The sequence below is a fragment of the Eptesicus fuscus genome, chromosome 14, assembly GCF_027574615.1.
Source record: "Eptesicus fuscus isolate TK198812 chromosome 14, DD_ASM_mEF_20220401, whole genome shotgun sequence".
Lineage (NCBI taxonomy): Eukaryota > Metazoa > Chordata > Mammalia > Chiroptera > Vespertilionidae > Eptesicus > Eptesicus fuscus.
Window position 1 is genome coordinate 40,071,303 of NC_072486.1, and position 20,663 is coordinate 40,091,965.

Sequence of the window (20,663 nt, forward strand, 5' to 3'; positions counted from 1 at the left end):
GTTGACTAATGCGTTTGCCGACCACTGGCCTAGGGTGTGCCTGTGGCTCTGCTTCTCTAAATCCTCACCATTGAGAGAATGAAGAAACTATGGCACAGAGCAGTAAGATAACTTGCCCAAGGTCACAAGGTCCCTCAGAGGTAGAGGGGAAATTGGAACCCAGGTGGTCTGGCTGCAGAACCCCAGTTCTCCTGTTCTAGGGGAACATCTCTGGGTAGTGTGGTCTCATAGAAATGCCATCTCACATGGTTTCTTGTATCCTAAGGTCATTGTTTATGGCTCCTCTCTATTCCCATCACAGTCAAACACCAGGCAAAGCTTCCAATATATGGGATCACCTGTGTTTTGTTTTTGTGATGTGTGTGTGTGTGTGTGTGTGTGTGTGTGTGTGTGTGTGTGTGTGTGTGTTTGACAGGAATCCTGTTTTTACTTTCTATTGGACCCACTGGCCAGAATAATTTATTTGCTGTAGAAAAAGTGATTTAAAAATATAAAAATTTCTGTTCATTAGAAAAGACAGACTTAAAAAGTATAATATTGCAGTAGAGATGGAATATTTAAATGAATGCCTTCGTCTCTTCTTGATATGGCACTATATTTCTTTATGATTTCAGTGAAAGAGAACTGTGTTAAACCAAGTTTAATTTTTCTTTGAAACCTGTTCGTTGGCATTTAGTATGAATAGCAGAAGGAGAATCAAAGTTATACTGAAAATGATTAACCAGCAGTCACATCGGCTTTCATATTTTATCCATGTAAAAATATGCTCTTAATTAGAATTTCCCTTTTGCTTTTTAAGAAACATACAGAGCTTCAGGAATAAGAGGCAATTGCAGCTGATGAGTTTTTCAGGATCCCTAGCAGAAGAATTTCTTTGTGGAGTATTGATAGGATCCTGCAAAAGCAGAACATTGTTAGGCATTTCATAGAGTTTCTTAGGAGCCGCTATATCTGAGCAGCACGAAACTGTGCCCAGATCTGAGGGCAGGGAATTCTGAAACAAAACACAGCTGTCCTGGTATTTTAAAGAAAATTGTAAGGGAGACACTCTGTGCAATCAATTAAATTGTTCTTTTTCCCCGTTTCAGAATACAGAAACAACTTGTAAATGTAGAGTTGCTGTGGAGAATGTAAATTGGCTGGAGTATCTGTTTATGCTGTTAGATTTATGCACAAACTGTAGATGGCACAAACAAGGTCTTATTGACCTTAGCAGTCAAGCAGTGATCCAAAACAGGCTCATTGCACTCAATTTCATGCTGTCAACCCAGCCATCTTATCAGTTCAGTTTTAAGGGTTGAATTCTCCTACTGATTTCAAAAGAACTTTGACAAATTCAGAGAATGTTGCCATCTAAAAATTTTATCCATCATTCCCAATGAATGTGTTTTCAGTGTTTAATAATGGCATTGCTCAGGGTGTGTTTGGATTCAATGGTAGCTAGCATTCGTTCACAGGTCCGCTGGAGAAGAAAACAAATTGCCCCATATCGTTAGGCTACCAGTAAACGTGAACTCTGATTAGCATATAATTGAGATCATGCTGAAAAACAATGAGTATAGAAATTGATTTAAGAGCGTAACTTTTTTTTTTTTCTATCATCAACTGGTGTCGGTTTGAGCAGAGCCTAGAAAATGGAGATAAAAACAAAAAAGTGGGAGGATAAATTCTTAATCCTACATCAAGGACACTTGCTTATGCAATTATCAATAATTTAGCCATTTAACAACAAATATTTGTTGAGCATGTTTTGTTTGTGATACCTGTGCTATGTACTAACACCAACATAGTTAAGATACAATTTCTGACTGAAAGCTTGGTTGAGCAGCTATTACTCTAAATGATTCTGTGAATGATGCTTCATATATATATATATATATATATATATATATATATACTTAATACCAAAGTGCTAGATGGATTCTCTATCACTAAACACTATTTTGAAATTCCTACTAAGAAAATAAATTATATTATTACTAGAAGCCTGGTGCACGAATTCGTGCATGGGTGGGGTCCTTCAACCTGGCTGGTGATTGGGGCCAATCCAGCCATCTCACCAAGTCCTGATTGGCTGGGCCAGGGGGAGAGACCTTGGGAGGTTGGCTGAGAGAGCCCACTGACCACCAGGGAGCAGCTCCTGTGTTGAGTATCTGCCCTCTGGTGGTCAGTGCATATCATAGCTACTGGTCATAATGGTTGCTTAGGCTTTTATATATATAGATAAGGAAGGCAGACCTTGGGTTGTTGTTTCTTTCCTTCCCATCTCTTGTGGAATTTTTGGAAATTGAAAAAGTTATATAATGATACAAAAGACGATTATAAAAAAATAAGAAGCCACAGCTATGCCCTCACCTCAACCCCTATACAATATTTTTCTAATGTTACTTTTCAGTTATTGGTTCCCTATGTATATATTTTCACATGCCTACAATCACAAAACACATCCCATTTTTTAGTCTGTCTTTTTCATTTAATGTGACACATAAATATATATTTTTAAATGTTACTTTTTAACATATATATATTTTTAAATTCATAGATTGTTTTGGGAAAACTTTTAGGTTTACAGAAGAGTTGACATAAAGTAAATTCCCATATCCCTCCCTCCCCGCACCTGCCCCAGTCTCTTCTATTAGCATCTTGCATTAGTGTGACACATTTGCTACTATTGATGGTCTAATTCATTGTTATTAACTAAAGTCCACAGTATTCATTGGGGTTTACTCTTCGTGTTGTACATTTGTTCTTCAGTAGATGAATAGATTAATTATGGTGCCTCCAGATAATAAAATATTATTCAATGATACAAAGAAATGCTCTCAAGCCTAGAAACGACATGGCAGGAACTTAAATGCATATTTCTAAGGGAAAAAAGTTAATCTGAAAAGGCTACATACTGTATGATTCCAACTGTATGGCTTTCTGGAAAAGGCAAAACTATGGAGACAGTAAAACAGATTAGTGGTTGCCAGGGGTTGGGGGGAAGAGAGACATTGACAGATAGAACACAGGGATTTTTAAGGCAGTGAACTATTCTGTATGATACCATAAGGGTGGATATATGTTATTATACATTTATCCAAAACCCATAAGTACAAAAATATTTTTGTACATTTAAATAGTTGTTTAGTATTATTGGTGGAAAGCAATAGAAATATAGCTGATCCTATCTAATAAAAGAGTAATATGCAAATTAATCATCACTCCACTACACCCACAAGCCACGCCCACATTCCACACCCACCAGCCAATCAGGAGCGAGTATGCAAATTAACCCCAACCAAGATGGCTGCGGCCACTGAGAGCAGGAGGGAGGCTTGGGTTTCCCTGGCGATGGAGGAAGCCAAGCTTTCTACACACCCTGGCAGGCCCAGGCCTCCACTCAAGGCTACAAAGTTTCAATTATAGAAGATAAATAAATCCCAACAGAAATGGCTGCTGCCACGGAGTGAGCAGGAGGCTTGGCTCCGCTCTAGGCTACAAAGTTTCAATTGTAGAAGGTAAATAAATCCCAGATACCAGGGCCTTCATTTGGGATGACGGGGGGTGTGGCCGGCCTGCAAACCACCACAGGCCCCTCGCCCAGGATGCCCTACGCCCCAAGGGAACCCCCACCCTGATCTGGGACACCCTTCAGGGCAAACCAGCTGGCCCCCGCCCCTGCACCAGGCCTCTATCCTATCTAATAAAAGAGTAATATGCAGATTGACCATCACTCCAACACACAATATGGCTGCCCCCATGTGGTCAAAGATCCTGGCCCCATGTGGACACAAGATGGCCACCACAAGATGGCCAGCAAGGGAGGGCAGTTGGGGGTGATCAAGCCTGCAGGGAGGGCAGTTAGGGGTGACCAGGCCAGCAGAGGAAGGAAGTTGGGGGTGACTGGGCCTGCAGAGGAGGGAAGTTGGAGGTGACCGGGCCTGCAGAAAAGGGCAGTTGGGGGGGACCCAGGCCTGCAGGGGAGAGCAGTTGGGGGGACCAGGCCTGCATGGGAGGGCAATTAGGGGTGACCAGACCTGCAGGTGAGGGCAGTTAGGGGCAAACAGGCTGGCAGGGGAGCAGTTAGGCATCAATCAGGCTGGCAGGGGAGTGGTTATGGGGTGATCAGGCTGGCAGGCGGAAGCGGTTAGGGGCAATCAGGAAGGCAGGCAGGTGAGCAGTTGGGAGCCAGCAGTCCTGGATTGTGAGAGGGATGTCCCAGATTGGAGAGGGTGCAGGCTGGGCTGAGGGACAACCCCCCCCCCCCCGTGCATGAATTTCATGCACTGGGCCTCTAGTTTAAATAGAAAAAGAATTATTAAAGGACATTAGATAGCTTCTAGAATTTTCAGGAGGGCAATAGTTGACTAGAGACCTCCAAACAAGATCCCAGTCAGACACGAGCATGAGGATTAAGTGTGTCCACTGCCACCAAGCACTAGACCAGTGATGGCGAACCTATGACACGTGTGTCAGCACTGACACGCATAGCCATTTCTGATGACACGCAGCCACATGCCGAGGATGAAACATTTGCTGCTCCTGAGGATGAAACATTTGCAACTAGAGTCTTGGAGTTAGTTTTTTCCTCAAAGTGACACACTACCCGAGTTATGCTCAGTTTTTTGGTGAAGTTTGACACACCAAGCTCAAAAGGTTGCCCATCACTGCACTAGACAGTGCAGCTTGTACTGGGGACACACTGTCATGGGTCAGAAAATACCACTTGTATCATTTGCAACATCATGGATAAACTTTGAAAGCATTATGTTAAGAGAAATAAGTCAGACACTGTATGATCTCACTTATATGTGTGCAATCTAAAAAACCAAACACATAGACACAGAATAAACTAGTGTTTGCCAAAGATGGAGGGGTGTGGTAGATTGGGAGAGACTGGTCAAAGGATACAGACTTTCAGTTATAAGATGAATAAGTTCCAGGGATGTAATGTACAGCATGGTGACTGAAGTTAATAATACGTATGTTATGATTGAAAGTTGCCAAGAGAGTAGATTTTTAAAAGTTCTGATCACACACATACAAAATTATACCTCTGTGAGGTGATGGATATATTAAGTAATCTATTTTTCATTTTTTTTTACAAAACTTATCTTTATTGTTGAAAGTATTACAGATGTCCCCTGTTTTTCCCCCATTGCCTCCCTCCACTCATTCAAGGACAGGCCTTTCATTCATTTTAGAGATAAAGGAAGGGAGAGGGAAAGAGAGGAAGAGAGAGAACATTGATGTGAAAGAGAAACATTCTTCAGTTGCCTCTGGATGGAACCCAGAACCCTGGGCATGTACCCTGATGGGGAATTGAACCTGTGACCCTTCAGTGCATGAGATCATGCTCCAACCAACTGAGCTACATCAGCCAGGGCATATGTTAACTAATTTTATTGTGATAGTCATTTTGCAGTACACATGTATAATCACTACATTGCATATCTGAAACTTTCACAATGGTATATTATATATCAACTAGAGGCCCGGTTCACGAAATTCGTGCATGGGGGCGGGGGGGTGTCCCTCAGCTCAGCCTGCACCCTCTCCAATCTGGGACCCCTCGAGGGATGTCCGACTGCCCGTTTAGGCCCGATCCCAGCAGTCGGACATCCCTTTCACAATCCAGGACTGCTGGCTCCCAACTGCTCGCCTGCCTGCCTTCCTGATTGCCCCTAACCGCTTCTGCCTGCTAGCCTGATCACCACTCCCTGATAACCACTCCCATGCCATCCTGATTGATGTCTAACTGCTCCCCTGCCAGCATGTTTGCCCCCAACTTCCCTCCTCTGCCGGCCTGGTCACCCCTAACTGCCCTCCCTTGCAGGGTTGATTGCCTCCAACTGCCCTCCCTTGCAGGCCTGGTGCCTCCCAACTGCCCTCCCCTGCTGGCCATCTTGTGGTGGCCATCTTGTGTCCACATGGGGCAGGATCTTTGACCACATGGGGGCAGCCATATTGTGTGTTGGAGTGATGGTCAATCTGCATATTACTCTTTTATTAGATAGGATAGAGGCATGGTGCATGGGTGGGGGACAGCTGGTTTGCCCTAAAGGGTGTCATGGATCAGGATGGGGGTTCTCTTGGGGCGTGGGGCGGCCTGAGCAAGGGGCCTGTGGTGGTTTGCAGGCCAGCCACACCCCCTGGCAACCCAAGTGGAGGCCCTGGTATCTGGAATTTATTTACCTTCTACAATTGAAACTTTGTAGCCTGCAGTGGAGCCAAGCCTCCTGCTCGCTCCGTGGCCGGCAGCCATTTCTGTTGGGGTTTATGTATCTCCTATAATTGAAACTTTGTAGCCTCGAGTGGAGGCCTGGGCCAGCCAGGGTGTGTGGAAAGCTTTGTTTCTTCTAGGGCAACCCTAGCCTCCCGCTCTTTCCAGCTCCGTTGCTGCTGCCATTTCTGTTTGGATTTGTTTACCTTCTATAATTGAAACTTTGTAGCCTTGAGTAGAGGCTTAGGCTGGCAAGGGCAGGCGGAAAGCTTGGTTTCCTCCATTGCCTGGGAAACCCAAGCCTCCCTCCTGCTCTCTGTGGCTGTAGCCATCTTGGTTGGGTTTATTTGCATACTCCCTCTGATTGGCTGGTGGGCGTGGCTGGTGGGCATGGCTTATGGGTGTAGCGGAGTGATGATTAATTTGCATATTATACTTTTATTAGGTTGGATTGTATTTCAATGAAGCTGGGAGGGGGGAGAAAGAAAAATAGCCTGCAGAGGATTGGTCTGTGGAAAGGGAATGGCCAGGGCAGGGCTCTAGCTTTGTTATTAGAGGAGGCAATATGATGCACCCTAATGTCCTCATGTCCTCTCCTAAAACAGAACATAGTAAAAAAAAATCACCCAATTAGTGCTTTAGACAAGAAATTATCTTATAAATGCTTCACTCCTTAAAAAAAAAGTGGGTGGGAGGCAGACTATGGTTTATAGTGTTTTTCATATTAAGTTCTTTAAACTGTAACTACTTTACCAAGTATGTGATTTACTGCTATTATTACAGTGAAATTGGTTTTCCGACTTAGCTGTCTCTTGATAGGCACTTGCTGTGCAGGAGACAGCAGAGCCCCACTTGGCTCAGGGTACTTTTGCTGAAAATGAGAAAACTGTCTTTTGTAATTCACAGAAGTGCTGCTGAATGAAGGTGCAGAAAGAAGAAAGGCCTTCTACCGAGGCACAGAAGAGCTCTTATAGGATCCACACCAGAACTAGACAGCCTTTCAATTCACTTCAAAAATGCTCACTGAGGAGGCTATGCAAGACCAAAGACAGATGATAAAAGTACAGACTAACTAAATAAATATATTGCAGGTCCCTTCCCCCCTCCACAAAAAATTCAAATATTGCTTCACCTAACAGGTCAACATGTAGTAGCTTTGTGATCTTTAGTTTTTCTGAGCAAGCTCTTAATAAAGGACTGCCTGTTTCATTCTAGGTGCTCAATAAATGTTAGATCTTATTAACACCGTTATGATGATGATTAGACAGACAGCTGTGGTTATTTGCTGTTGTCACCCTAAAGGAAAGGAGGGACAAGAAATGAAAGAAAAAGGAGAAACAAACAGTTTCAGCTGAAATACTTTTCTTGAAGATCCAACTTCCTCTTAGTTCTAATATCACATTGCTATTTTTTATTTCCAGTGATGAAATTGTATTTATATTTTTATAGGTGGGAATACCTGAGGCATTCTCTTAACTCCATGAGGAGATGATTTGGTGAAATTACTTCCTAGACAGTGTTTCTGAAGCTTTTTGAGAGAGAGACTAAATGAAGTATTTCTTTCATCTTTGCATTTTACCTTTTACTTACAAAATAGATAGGTTCTTATTCTTTTTCAGCTCTCCCTTGTATTGGGCTGAATACGCTTAAAATAAACTGTTATACATAGAAGATAAATTGCAGGGAGGTTCCCGTGTCATTTGAACTGTTTTTCCGTCAACTCTACCTATTACTTCTGTTCACAATGGCAGAGCTGTAGCTTAACACCCATGGAGTGGTGTCAGATGTTACCATTACACTGCTAATGCCATGTGGCATGAGGGTATCTTCTGGTTTATTGGCATGGTGTATCCTACAGTGACCATTAAAGCATTTTCTTTTAGTGTATGGTGGGATTTTAACTTTTCTCGCTTGTTAAGGATTGACATATCTTAGGTTGATTTATATGTGAAAGTTTTATTCTAGTGTTCTACACTGTGTTCCAAAACATAGGAAAACTCTTTTAAAAAAAATGAAGTCAATTTTTACCACATTAAGAGCAGATCAGAGGTTTTAAAAATGTGTGTGCCAGGTGTAACTTTGTTCTGATAGTTCTCTACCTTATATATGTTTTATTAAGAATTTTATTTCATTAAGACATACTTTATTGTTTGGACCAACCTCATGCTTTCATTTACATTCCTGGGTCCAAAAAAAATGCTCTTTGATGAATGTCTTAGCATTGACCTTCCACACTGCTTCATAATTATCTGTGTGGTCTTTCTCCTTTACTAGGTATGGTTTCTTGAGAGAAGAGGAATTGTGTATTATTCATTACTCTCACAGCCACCCCCAGCCCAATGTGGGACACATAATAAACATTAATAAATGTTTATTGAATAAAACTGAATTGGTGGATAATCAGTAAACATTTATAGAGTACCTAAGGTGTTCTGCATACTGTGCTAAGTTCTAGGGATTCAAAGACATTGTATCTCAAGGTGTTAAGAGTCTACATCCAACAGAGACTTGTCCATTGTCAACCCTCAGTGATGTTTATGGAGTGAAGGAAGGCAAAGTGGAATAAGGGAGGAAGGGAGAAAAATATCTTCAAGGAGATCAGTCCAGTTCTCAAATGAAACCTCTGTGAACTTGAAAAGCTGACTTTGTAGATGAGTGAAATTGTAATTTTCCAAAATCTATTCCAGCCTACGCTAAATGATCTAGGTAGAAGGGTCTGTGACAAAATTAAGAGGGGAAGCAATCATAAAGCTTCCCTTCTGCTTCCTAAAGGAAGCAATTAAAAAATCTCATAATTATTTATATAACAGTGGATGGTGCCAGTGTCAGATCATTCTTTAAAGAACACCTGGCAGGGTCTTTGCTTGAAAATGTTTTGTCAACATGTATTTTAAATTACTGTGTAAATTTGAAAGATGCAAACCACATATCTAAAAAAAAAAAAATTCTATGATTAGGCTTTGTACTGATGAAGCCTGGCTTGTTCCCTGGCTGATTTGGTCCACATGAGTGCTTTCCTTTGTTGGAAGTTAAAATAGTTTTGCTGTCTTCATCCGGAGTTATGAGCAGACCAGTGGCTTATGTGAAATCTAAAGTTCTAAACCCTATTTCAAATTCAAATTGTCTAGTTCTTCAGGTACTTGACATTTTTATATTCAGGGTCATGAACAAAGTAGCTTGGATTGTTCAGTTAAAGAAATCTCAACTTGAAACACCTCATGTATCCATTTTTCCTGTGATGAACATCAGAAATGAGAACTATCCCCAGCAGTCCTAATTGCTTCTGGAAAATATGAAATCTAAGATTATATAATATATGCCAGGACAGAACTTGTCTAATTAAAATGGATGGAAATTGCTATCCCAATAAAGTAGGTAATACCTCAGTGTCACAATGCATCGGGTAGGTAATGGTAACATTTCACTTTTCTCACTTAGTATTTAAATGGTCATTTAGCCACTTAGAACTGCATTCATATCATACTGCCTTTGCCTAATAGCATCCTAAATGATTTTGTAGATGTCTGTCCAAAATTATGTTAAAACTAGAGGCCCAATGCACGAAATTCGTGCAAGGGTGGGGTCCCTAGGCCTGGCTGGCCATCAGGGCTGATCAGGTTCCCCACCTCCCCCTTTCCTCCTTCCCTCGCCACCCATGTCCACCACCACACACCCTCGGTTCCCCATCCCAGCCCAGAGCCTGACCAGCGGGGAGGGATTGGGAGGTTGGCCAGCAGGCCCCATCAGTGATTGGGGCCTGTGGGCTGGGGGCAGCTCCTGTGTTGATCATTTGCCCCCTGCTGGTCAGTGCGCATCCTAGTGACTGGTTGTCCCGGTCATTCTGTCCTAATGGTCGCTTAGGTTTTTCTATATATAGACTACATATATAATCTGGTAATGTGGTCCCATACTGCCAAGTTTTCCTCATTTAAAAGAGACTGCAGAACAATTATTCATGTATGAGAACATGGTCAGACAATAATCATTAATTTAATTGTTTCACCATATCCAAGAACTCAAGCTATCATCTAAGTAAATTTTCTGTTAGTTAATATCCTATTTTTCAGAGATGAGAACAATTGAATCTTCTTTTTGATTAGTTAAAGAAATTTTAAACTTGATTTTAGGGGAGGGGAAAGAGAGCGAGAGCGAGAGTGATTGATCGGTTGCCTCCTGCACTACCTGGATTGGAGATTGAACCCACCACCTTTTGATGTATGGGGCAATGCTCCAACCAACTGAGCCACACCAGCCAGGTTGAGAACAATTGAATCTTCTTAACTTGGGAGATAATAAATGTAGGCACTTGCTGTTCAGGGTTGACAATTTAGTTGACATAGTAACAATTACTGTCCTGATTATATTACCTGATTAATGTTGAATCTAAAATTTGCATTTAATCAAATCTTCACAGAGCTTCTACCTCTGTGAAGCCCAAGTATTTCTCATTTTATTTAGAGATATATGCTTTTGTTGATGAAATTGCTGGTGGACAACATTTAAAAATTAACCTCTGAAAGGTAATCTGCCATATTTAAAAATAGCAGTCTAGGTAATTTTTATATGGGAGTACATATTAAAATACTTCATCTTCTATCGTACATAGGAGTGGGACAAGGTTTCACTCTTTCCTGTAGAAATAGTTGTCAGCCCCTATTAATGTGCTCCCAGGGTCTTCTTCCCTCAGTTTTCTGAAGCAAACAAGAAGTACCCTCTGAAACAGCCAGGGGATCGAAGTTTTCAGTCCTACTAGGCGTTCTGAAATAGATTTGCTTTCCCAGCTAGGAGTTAACCATCCCTGATGTGAGTTAAACCAAAAAACAACAACAATAAAAACAGCAACAAAACACACACACACACACACACACACACGCACGCACACACACACACACACAAAACACCCAACACTGACAAACAAAATAGCATAGAAAATACCAGAGCAGAGCAACAGCCATTTAAAGGTCCAGAGCGCCTGGCTGGTGTGGCTCAGTTGGTTGAGCATCGTCCCATATACTAAGAGGTTGCTGGTTCAATTCCCAGTTAGGGCACATGCCCAGGTTGCAGGCTCAATCTCCAGTAGGAGGCGATCATGTTTCTCTTTTATCGATGTTTCTCTCTCTCCCTCTCACTTTGTCTCTAAAATCAATAAAAACATATTCAAAAAATACCTTTCATCATTTCATATAATACTGGTTTGGTGGTGATGAACTCCTTTAGCTTTTTCTTATCTGTGAAGCTCTTTATCTGCCCTTCAATTCTGAATGATAACTTTGCTGGGTAGAGTAGTCTTGGTTGTAGGTTCTTGCTATTCATCACTTTGAATATTTCTTGCCATTCCCGTCTGGCCTGCATAGTTTCTGTTGAGAAATCAGCTGACAGTCGTATGGGTGCTCCCTTGTAGGTAACTAACTGTTTTTCTCTTGCTGCTTGTAAGATTCTCTATTTGTCTTTTGCCCTTGGCATTTTAATTATGATGTGTCTTGGTGTGGTCCTCTTTGGATTCCTCTTGTTTGGGGTTCTGTGCGCTTCCTGAACTTGTAAGTCCATTTCTTTCACCAGGTGGGGGAAGTTAGAGGAAAAAGAAGAAAAAAGTAAAGATAAAAATTATGAACAACAAATACATATCTATCAACAAGTGATTCTAAAAATCAAGTGAATTCAAAATCTGAGGAACAGAATAAACTGGTGAACATAATAGAATCAGAGGCATAGAATGGGAGTGGATTGATAATTCTTAGGGGGAAAGGAGTGTCTGTGTGGGGGGTATGGGAAGAGACTGGACAAAAATCATACACCTATGGATAAGGACAACGGGGGTGGGGGGAGGGAACTGGGTGATGGGGAGATATGGGGGGAAAAAAGGAGAAACAATTGTAATAATCTGAACAATAAAGATTTATTTAAAAAATTTTAAATAAAAAATATTCAAAAAATAAAGCTCCAGACAAAGATCTAGGGATACTCACTTAGGGATCTAACTGTCAGTACTTCATTATTTCTTACAAAAATGGTTAGACTCTCAGCAGTGCTGCTTGGGCTTAAGCAATGCAACTCAGGCAAATTACTTTGATTTTACTTTTCCTTATCTATAAAGGTAGGATAATAATACAGAGCAGGGTTGTTTTGAAGCTTAAATGAAATACATGTACAGTTATGTACCGCACAATGACATTTCTTTGTCTCTCACTCACTCCTAAATCTATTGCTTCTGGCTTCAGTTCTGACTAATTTCTTAAGTTAATTTTCATACCAATCAAGAATAACCTCCTTCAGTGGACACTTCTCAGACTCTCTTGGCCTCTCTGCCATAATTGTACCATTCTTATTGTATTCATTGTTATTAAATTCCTAATTTAGCATCATCTACATGTTTCCCCAATGAGACTTTCGCATCCTTTAACCCCAGTTCCCCACACCCTCATGACATCTACTGGTATCTAGAACTAAACTGTTTTGAGACCTATTTTTCTGTTTCTTTGGTCCTTGTTTTTTTTTTGTTGTTTGTTTGTTTGTTTTTGGAGGAGGAGGCACACTATTCTAATTTCTTTGATCATTCTTATTAACTGTATCTCTTTCTGGATTCTGCTGAATTTATTTATTGTCTCTTTTAAGCACTTCCTCTAATAATGTTTCCAAAGTAGGTCACATGGCAAAGTTTCTGAGACCTTATAAGCCTGATAGAGTATGTTTATTTCACCATCACATGTATATAATAATTTGTTGGGCATAAAATTGTAAGTTCAAAGTTTCCCCCTTTGATGTTTTAAAATATTACCATGTTATTTTTTTTGTCTAATTTTTCTATTGAGAGGTATGATTTCATTCAGATTATTATCCCTTTGGAGATAGATGATAAGCTCTTTCTTTCTGCAAGGCTTTTAGAGATTTTTCGTGTCTTACATTTCATTATCATGTCAGTTGCTTGGATTGTGGTCTTCTGGACCCTGAGATTTGAAGGGGAGAAGAGGTGGAGGAATAAATGTCCTAGGAATCAGTCACCCTCACTGCTATGATCCAGCTCTCTGCCCCACTGGGCTTTGGGCTGTCTGATCATTGTACCATGAAAACAGGCTACTGCTTCTGTTTTGTGATCTTCTGTGGCAGTGCTAAGTGGACACTAGAGCAGAATTTAAAAGCCCTGCCTCAGCATGTTCTCCCATTGCACCAGACTGAACTGGACCTTGCTGATTCATGACAGCCTTGGCCTTCCCAGGTGTTCCTCAGTTTTTATGTTACTGGTACCTTCTGTCTGTGCATCCTCTAGTGCCTGTAGTTTCTCCAAGGTTGATTTGGGGGAAGGAAGTCAGCAACCAGGTTTGGTTTACCATTTTATCAGGAACTGAAAGACTCCCTCAGCAATGTTTTACAAAGTTGACTCATGCCTTCTTCCTAAAACACTCTTTTTAAAATATGTGTAAGTATATTGATTTCAGAGAAGAAGGGAGAGGGAGGGAGAGATAGAAACATCAATGATGAGAGAGAATCATTGATCAGCTACTTCCTGCAAACTCCTTACTGGGGATGGAACCATGACCTCCTGGTTCATAAGTCCATGCTCAACCACTGAATCACATCAACCGGGCCTAAAACACTCTTGCCTTACAGTCCTGGTAGTGTATTTATGAGGTGCTGCTTTTTTCTTCTCCTTCAAAGGTTCCTCCGCTTTTGCCTACTCCTGTTCTCTTCCAGGTCCTGCTCTCTTCCTCGCTCCACATTCTCTGGCGATGACCTCATCTCCTTTAAAGACCTCAATTACCATCTACATGCTGAGGGTATTGACTGTCCATTTCTAGCTCTAAACTCTGCTGCCCTTTAGTCTCACATAGACTCATCTTTGGACATGACCAAATAGATGCAAAACACACCCACAGATAAACTCATCCTACTCCTGACAATTCCTCTGGGTTGCCTCTGTGAGGCTCGACATTCAAAGTCAGAATCTGAGTGAGCTTCTTGACCTTTTCCTCATGTCCTACATTTAATTAATTACCAAATCATTTTGATTCTACCTCCTCAACATATCTGATTCTAATCCCCTTTTCTCTATTCCTACGTTAAGCCTTGTTCCATGCCACTGTCATCACTCACCTGTGATGCAAATGAGCCTTCTGGATTCAACACACCCCCTCTCCCTGTTTCATTCAGTATAGTTGGAGTGAAACCTTTAATTCAAATGTTCTCAAACTTTTTGGTCTCATATAGCTTTTGCATTCTTAACATTTGTTGATGGCCCCAATTTGTTGAGAAAAATTTAAAACACAAGAAAAACACAGGCACATTCTAAGCCATTAGACCAGTGATGTCATCACTCATCAAGAAGCCTCTGGAAAACTCCACTATACACTCTTAAAAGAATTAGAGTGAGCACTAACCGGTTTGGCTCAGTGGATAGAGCATTGGCCTGCGGACTGAAGGGTCCCAGGTTCAATTCTGGTCAAGGGCATGTACCTTGGTTGTGGGCACATCCCCAGTAGGGAGTGTGCAGGAGGCAGCTGGTCGATGTTTTTCTCTCATCGATGTTTCTAACTCTCTATCCCTCTCCCTTCCTCTTTGTAAAAAATAAATAAAATATATTTAAAAAAAAGAATGAGAGTAAAATGTAATAAATGTCTTACTATTATTATGAAAATAATTTTGACCCCCCACAAGGTCCTGAGAAACACCCCCCCCCATCCAGAACTTTATGGACCACACTTTGGGAACCATTGCCGAGTTCATCCATCTGATTTCTTTGCCTTCCAGTTTAAATCACTTGAATGCCTTGCAGTGGTTTCTCAGGATGAAGTCCAAAAACTCCAGCAAGATATGCAAGATCCTTCATGATCTAGCCTCTGCCCATCTCTCCAGACTCACCTCCTGTGATGTTCCCACTCTGAACTCTGCTTCAGCCATGCTGAAAGGCCAGAAGGCCTCAGTGCCTGCCTTTTCCTCTCTCTTCTCCAGGCCATTGCTCCTGCTTTTCTCTATGCCTGGAATGCCTGTCCTCATCCTGGATGCAGCGTTATCTACAACTTGGCTTAAAGCCTTTCCTGAAAACTGGGTCTCTCCTCTAGTTTCCTTGTACTTAGCCCTATTTTAGCATATATCCTTTTTTTTTGGTGACTGCTATTTACTCCTGTCTCCCTCACTGGACTATGAGATCCTTGGGTCTTCATGGGAGATGCTCGTGATTGGCCCATCTTTACCCTACCAAACAGGAAATCCGTATAGTGGGGCTAGGGCATAAAAAGGGGAAGCAGTTTCATGTGTGTGACTACTTTTTTGGCCACCTAGAACTATGGACTATTTGCCTGGGACCTATCTTTCTAGGCCAGCAGTAGATGAACCTAGGGTCGGAGGACCAGAAGAGACACTATAGAAATTGCATACAAAAGCTTTTGCATGTGTGGATTCTTCTGGGGTTGAGGTGCATAGCTTTCACCTTTGAAAGGGTCGAGGATTCAAAAAAGGATAAGAACCACTTTACGATTAGTGAATTGGTTTCAGTGTGTAATGGGTTATTTTATTTTATACTAGTAGCCCATTTGCAGGAAGAATCCTGCAAGCGCCGCTGCGGCCGAGTGCGCTGCCGCTGCCACCGCCTTTGCAGCCGCCATGCCTGCACCTGCGCGCCGCTGCCATCTGCCCCGCTCTGCCCCGCTCCACCCCGCTCCGCCATGCCCGGGCTTTCCCTCTGGCAGCCACCTTGCTTTCTGCTTTTCCTCCCTCTTCCTTCTAGGTTGTCTTCAGTCTTCACTCCTCCCTCCCTCTGCATATGCAAATTAACCGCCATCTTTGTTGGGTAATTTGCATACTCGCCCTGATTGGCTGGTGGGCGTGGCTTTGGCTGGTGGGCGTAGCGAAGGTGCGGTCAATTTGCATATTACTATTTCATTAGGTAGGATGAAAAGGAATGAACTGAGGTACAAGATCAATCAGTGCCCCAGGTTCCATTTTATGATGGCATATTTATACCTACTATGACTGCGTGGGAATTCTTGATTGAATGTGTAGAGTTCTGTTCTATATGTAATACAAATTGAGGATGTGAATCTTTGTAAATCAAACTGCTGTGCAAATAGACTTTAAAGGTAATTAGAGGTAAATTCAGTCCAAAAATTCAGTCTAATGCTAATAAATCACATTTGAGATAGCCTTAAGCTCAGAAAGCTATTTTGTAAGATTAGATTTCAATTGCTGATCAGTTATGCAGGCAAATAATTTAAAAAACCCATCAATATTTTTCACATACTCACTAATATGATTTATTAGGTGTTTACTCAGTTGATTAATAAGTTATTAATTAACTTATTATCAGTGATTTATTAACTATGTTAAGTACTTATTAAGTGTTTTGTCTGTATTTGGGAAATGTCTTTTTTGTTAAGATGTGACTCCCTTATTTACAACAGCATTAAAGTAAAGGAAAAGTAAACATTTTAAAGTGAAAATGACTGGGAAAAAATGGGATTAAATGTTTTCCATAATATTTTTTAATGTTCACTAAAAGGCATTAGACTTGGATAATTTTACTTCCAGATTTTTATTTTCTTATTTTTATTACCTTTCTCCACCCAAGATATAGTACATACTTGTACTCTTTATGGTAGGGCATATTCTGGATTTACTAGAGCATAGTAAATGTCAGTTAATGGCTCTGAATGAATTGTTCAATATGTGTGTGTTTTCTTTTCTCTATTTGCAAAGTATGTTTTTCTTATTAAATTTCTAAGTTTAAATGTACATTTTCTCCTGCATTCATTTCATGTTTTGGGTAACTATACAATAAGTGATTTTTTATAGACTGATTACATGGCCTATGATTCAATCTCTTAAGGTCAACTGGATTCTTTATAATTTTCAAACAACAAAAATAAGGCAATTTCCAAGATTCTAGAAGAGAAATGGCAATGATAATGCTGTTATATTTGGTTTATTAATATGTTTTGGATTTGCATTGAATATGAGGATGTCTGTTGTCTTGAGAATTATATTACTAAAAAAATATTTCAAATAATGGCCATTATACATGTTCATTCTATTCTAGATCTGCACCAGCCAATATGGTAGCCCCTAGTTGCATGTAATTACTGATCACTTGAAGTGTGACCAGTACCACATATTGAAAGAATAATATTTTGGAGATATAAGGTTAAACAAAATATGTTATTAAAATTAGTTTAACCTATTTTTTTAATGAGGCTGCTGGAATATTTTTAAGTTATATAAATGACTTGCATTATATTATTATTATATAAAGTTATATGATATTGTTATAATAACTATTAATGTAATGTAGTTATTATAATAATTGTTAATATAATAGTAACATAATACAGTTTATTACATAACTAGAGGCCCGGTGCATGAAATTTGTGCATGGGCAGGGGGAAGGGGGTGTCCCTCAGCCCAGCCTGCACCTTCTCTAATCTGGGAGCCCTCGAGGGATACCTGACTGCCCATTTCCCAATCCCAGTGGGATCGGGCCTAAACCGGCAGTCGGACATCCCTCTCATAATCCAGGACTGCTGGCTCCCAATTGCTCGCCTGTCTGCCTGATTGCTCCTAACTGCTTCTGCCTGCCAGCCTGATCACACCCTAACCACTCCCCTGCCAGCCTGATTGATGCCTAACTGCTCCCCTACCAGCCCAGTTGCCCCTAACTGCCCTCCCCTGCTGGCCTGGTCCCCCCCAACTGCCCTGCCCTGCAGGCATGGTTGCCCCCAACTGCCCTCCCCTGCAGGCCTCATCCCTCCCCAACTGCCCTCCCCTGCAGGCCTCATTCCTCCTAACTTCCCTCCCCTGCAGGCCTCATCCCTCCCCAACTGCCCTCCCCTGCAGGCCTCATTCCTCCTAACTTCCCTCCCCTACTAGCCTGATCGCCCCCAACTACCCTCCCCTGCAGGCCTGGTCCCCTGCAACTGCCCTCCCCTGCAGGCCTGGTACCCCCCAACTGCCTTACCTGAAGGCCTGGTCCCTCCCAACTGCCCTCCCCTGCTGGCCTGATCACCCCCAACTGCCCTTTTCTGCAGGCCTGGTCCCCCCCAACTGCCCTCTCCTGCAGGCCTGATCCCCCCCCAACTGCCCTCCCCTGCAGGCCTGATCCCCTTCAACTGTTCTCCCCTGAAGGCTTGGTCACTCCCAACTGCCCTCCCCTGCCAGCCTGCTTGCCCCCAACTGCCTCCCCTGCAGGCCTGGTCCCCCCCAACTGCCCTCCCCTCCAGGTCTGGTCCCTTCCAACTGCCCTCCCTTGCAGGTCTGGTCCCTCCCAACGGCCCTCCCCTGCTGGCCTGATTACTCACAACTGCCCTCCCCTGCTGGCCTTATCACCCACAACTGCCCTCCCCTGCTGGCCATCTTGTGTCGGCCATCTTGTGTCCACATGGGGGTGGCCATCTTGTATTGGAGTGATGGTCAATTTGCATATTACCCTTTTATTAGATAGGATATTCTTTATTATATAAAATTATTTAAATGACTATTCATTTTAATCTTATTTAACCTTTACAATAATCTTATGTGGCATGTATTTTTAATATTCAAAATTTTCAGAGTAGGAAATTGATAATCAGAGAGATTAAATATCTATCCCAAGGCTCATTCAGTACTCAAACCCAATTGGTACTCCTAACCAGTAGGTATTTCTAACCTTATTGATAGTATACCACCATCAGTCCTTTTTTTGCCACCAGTGACAGCAATGTGATTAAATATGCTTCTTTATTTAAAAAAATATCTTGGTTTCTTATTTTGTGATAAAGCAATTTGAAGGTGTCATTCATTTTTAAATTCATGCATTTAATTGATCTGATGGCTAAACTATATACCTCACAACCATATGTCTATCATATGAGGAAGGGTATCATTGACTGCACTTTCTAAATCAGGATGCTCAGGTGTTGTTTTTTTTTAATTCACTCATTAATTATGCAAAGGTTTTTATTGAAATTCAGCTAGTGCATTTCTGTCTCTCCTCATGTCATTAAATTGTTCTTGCAAACTAATTGGATGATGTTGCATTTTTATCAAGTGGTTCCTACTAAAATTCTTTGTTTCAAAGATTTTTAAACAGTTTTAAAATTATTTGAGATTTTTTTTAGAGGTGCCACAATTATTATGCAGAAAAAATGAAAACATTTCCATGTTTATTCTTAAAATCTCATATGTTTAAACATTTCCATATGTTTATCTTTTAAATCTTGGTACTCTCATTGTTAAATATGACACCTTTGAAGTAACAGATTAATTTTGATTATATTCTTTTTCCAAAATATCTGCCATGTAGCATACTACTCATCAAATGAAAGAGAACAATTCATTGGCTTGATTTTTTCTCTGACCTAGCTTCTTTCAGAGTATTACTAATGAGCACAAAAATGGCTGGAGGAGAAGGAACAAGAAAGAGAAGGTAATCCTTTTTAGCCACATAAACTTGATTGCCTGTGGACTGAATTAGAACGCTTTGTACAGAGGTCAGGAGAGATCACCACAACAGAGACCTTCTGGTTGGTTGAAGTGGGATTCTATAAACTATGGGATTCCATTTCTAAGGAATTATATGATTACACAGATTAATCATCAATTCTAAGGAAGTTTGAGTATCTACTTGTAGGAAGATATTTACATACACTAATATCTGATTGGTGACCTAAGTCCTATGAATGGTTTGTTTCAATTATTTTCCTTTCTTTTGTTTTAAGCAACTTTATTGAGGTATAATTGATATACAAAAACTGTATATATTTATTTAATGTATACAATTTGATGAATTTAGACATATGTATCTATACTAATAAAAGGGTAATATGCTAATTAGACCAGGAGACCTTCCGGGAGACCTTCCAGATGTCCTTCTGGACAAAGCCATGGTGGCAGGGCCAAGGCAGAGGTACTTAGGGGTGGGTGATCAGGCCAGGAGGGAAGGGCAGTTGGGGGTGATCAGGCTGGCAGGGGGGTCCAGTTGGGGGTGAGCAGGCTGGCAGTGGGGGCCAGTTGGGGGCAAGCAGGCCAGCGGGGGCGGGGGGGGGGAGGTCAGTTGAGGGCGATCAGGCTGGCAAGGGGGGGCAGTTGGGGGCGAGAAGGCCAGTAGGGGGGGCAGTTGGGGGCAAGCAGGCCGGCAGGCAGGTGAGCGGTTAGGAGCCAGCAGTCCTGGATTGCAAGAGGGATGTCCTGTGGGATTGGGCCTAAACAGCAGTAGGACATCCCCTGAGGGGTCCCAGATTGGAGAGGGTGCAGACCGGGCTGAGGGACACCCCCTCACCCCCATGCATGAATTTTGTGCACCTGGCCACTAGTACATCTATAAAAACCATCACCATAATCAAGGTAATAAGACATATTCATCACCTCCAAAAGTTTTCTTGTGCCTCTTTTTTTGAGGATGTGGTAAAAATACTTAACATGAGATCTTAAAATTTTTAAGTGCTTAATGTTTAAAATTTTTAACATTAAGTATTGTTAATGTATTGTGTTATAC

At 41.5% G+C, this 20,663-nt stretch overlaps 1 protein-coding gene across 1 annotated transcript in view; it reads left to right on the forward strand.

The window, feature by feature from the left end:
* Positions 1–20,663, forward strand: part of LHFPL3 (LHFPL tetraspan subfamily member 3) — a 338,271-nt gene that overhangs the window by 71,972 nt on the left and 245,636 nt on the right. The gene's annotated exons all lie outside the window — the stretch shown is intronic.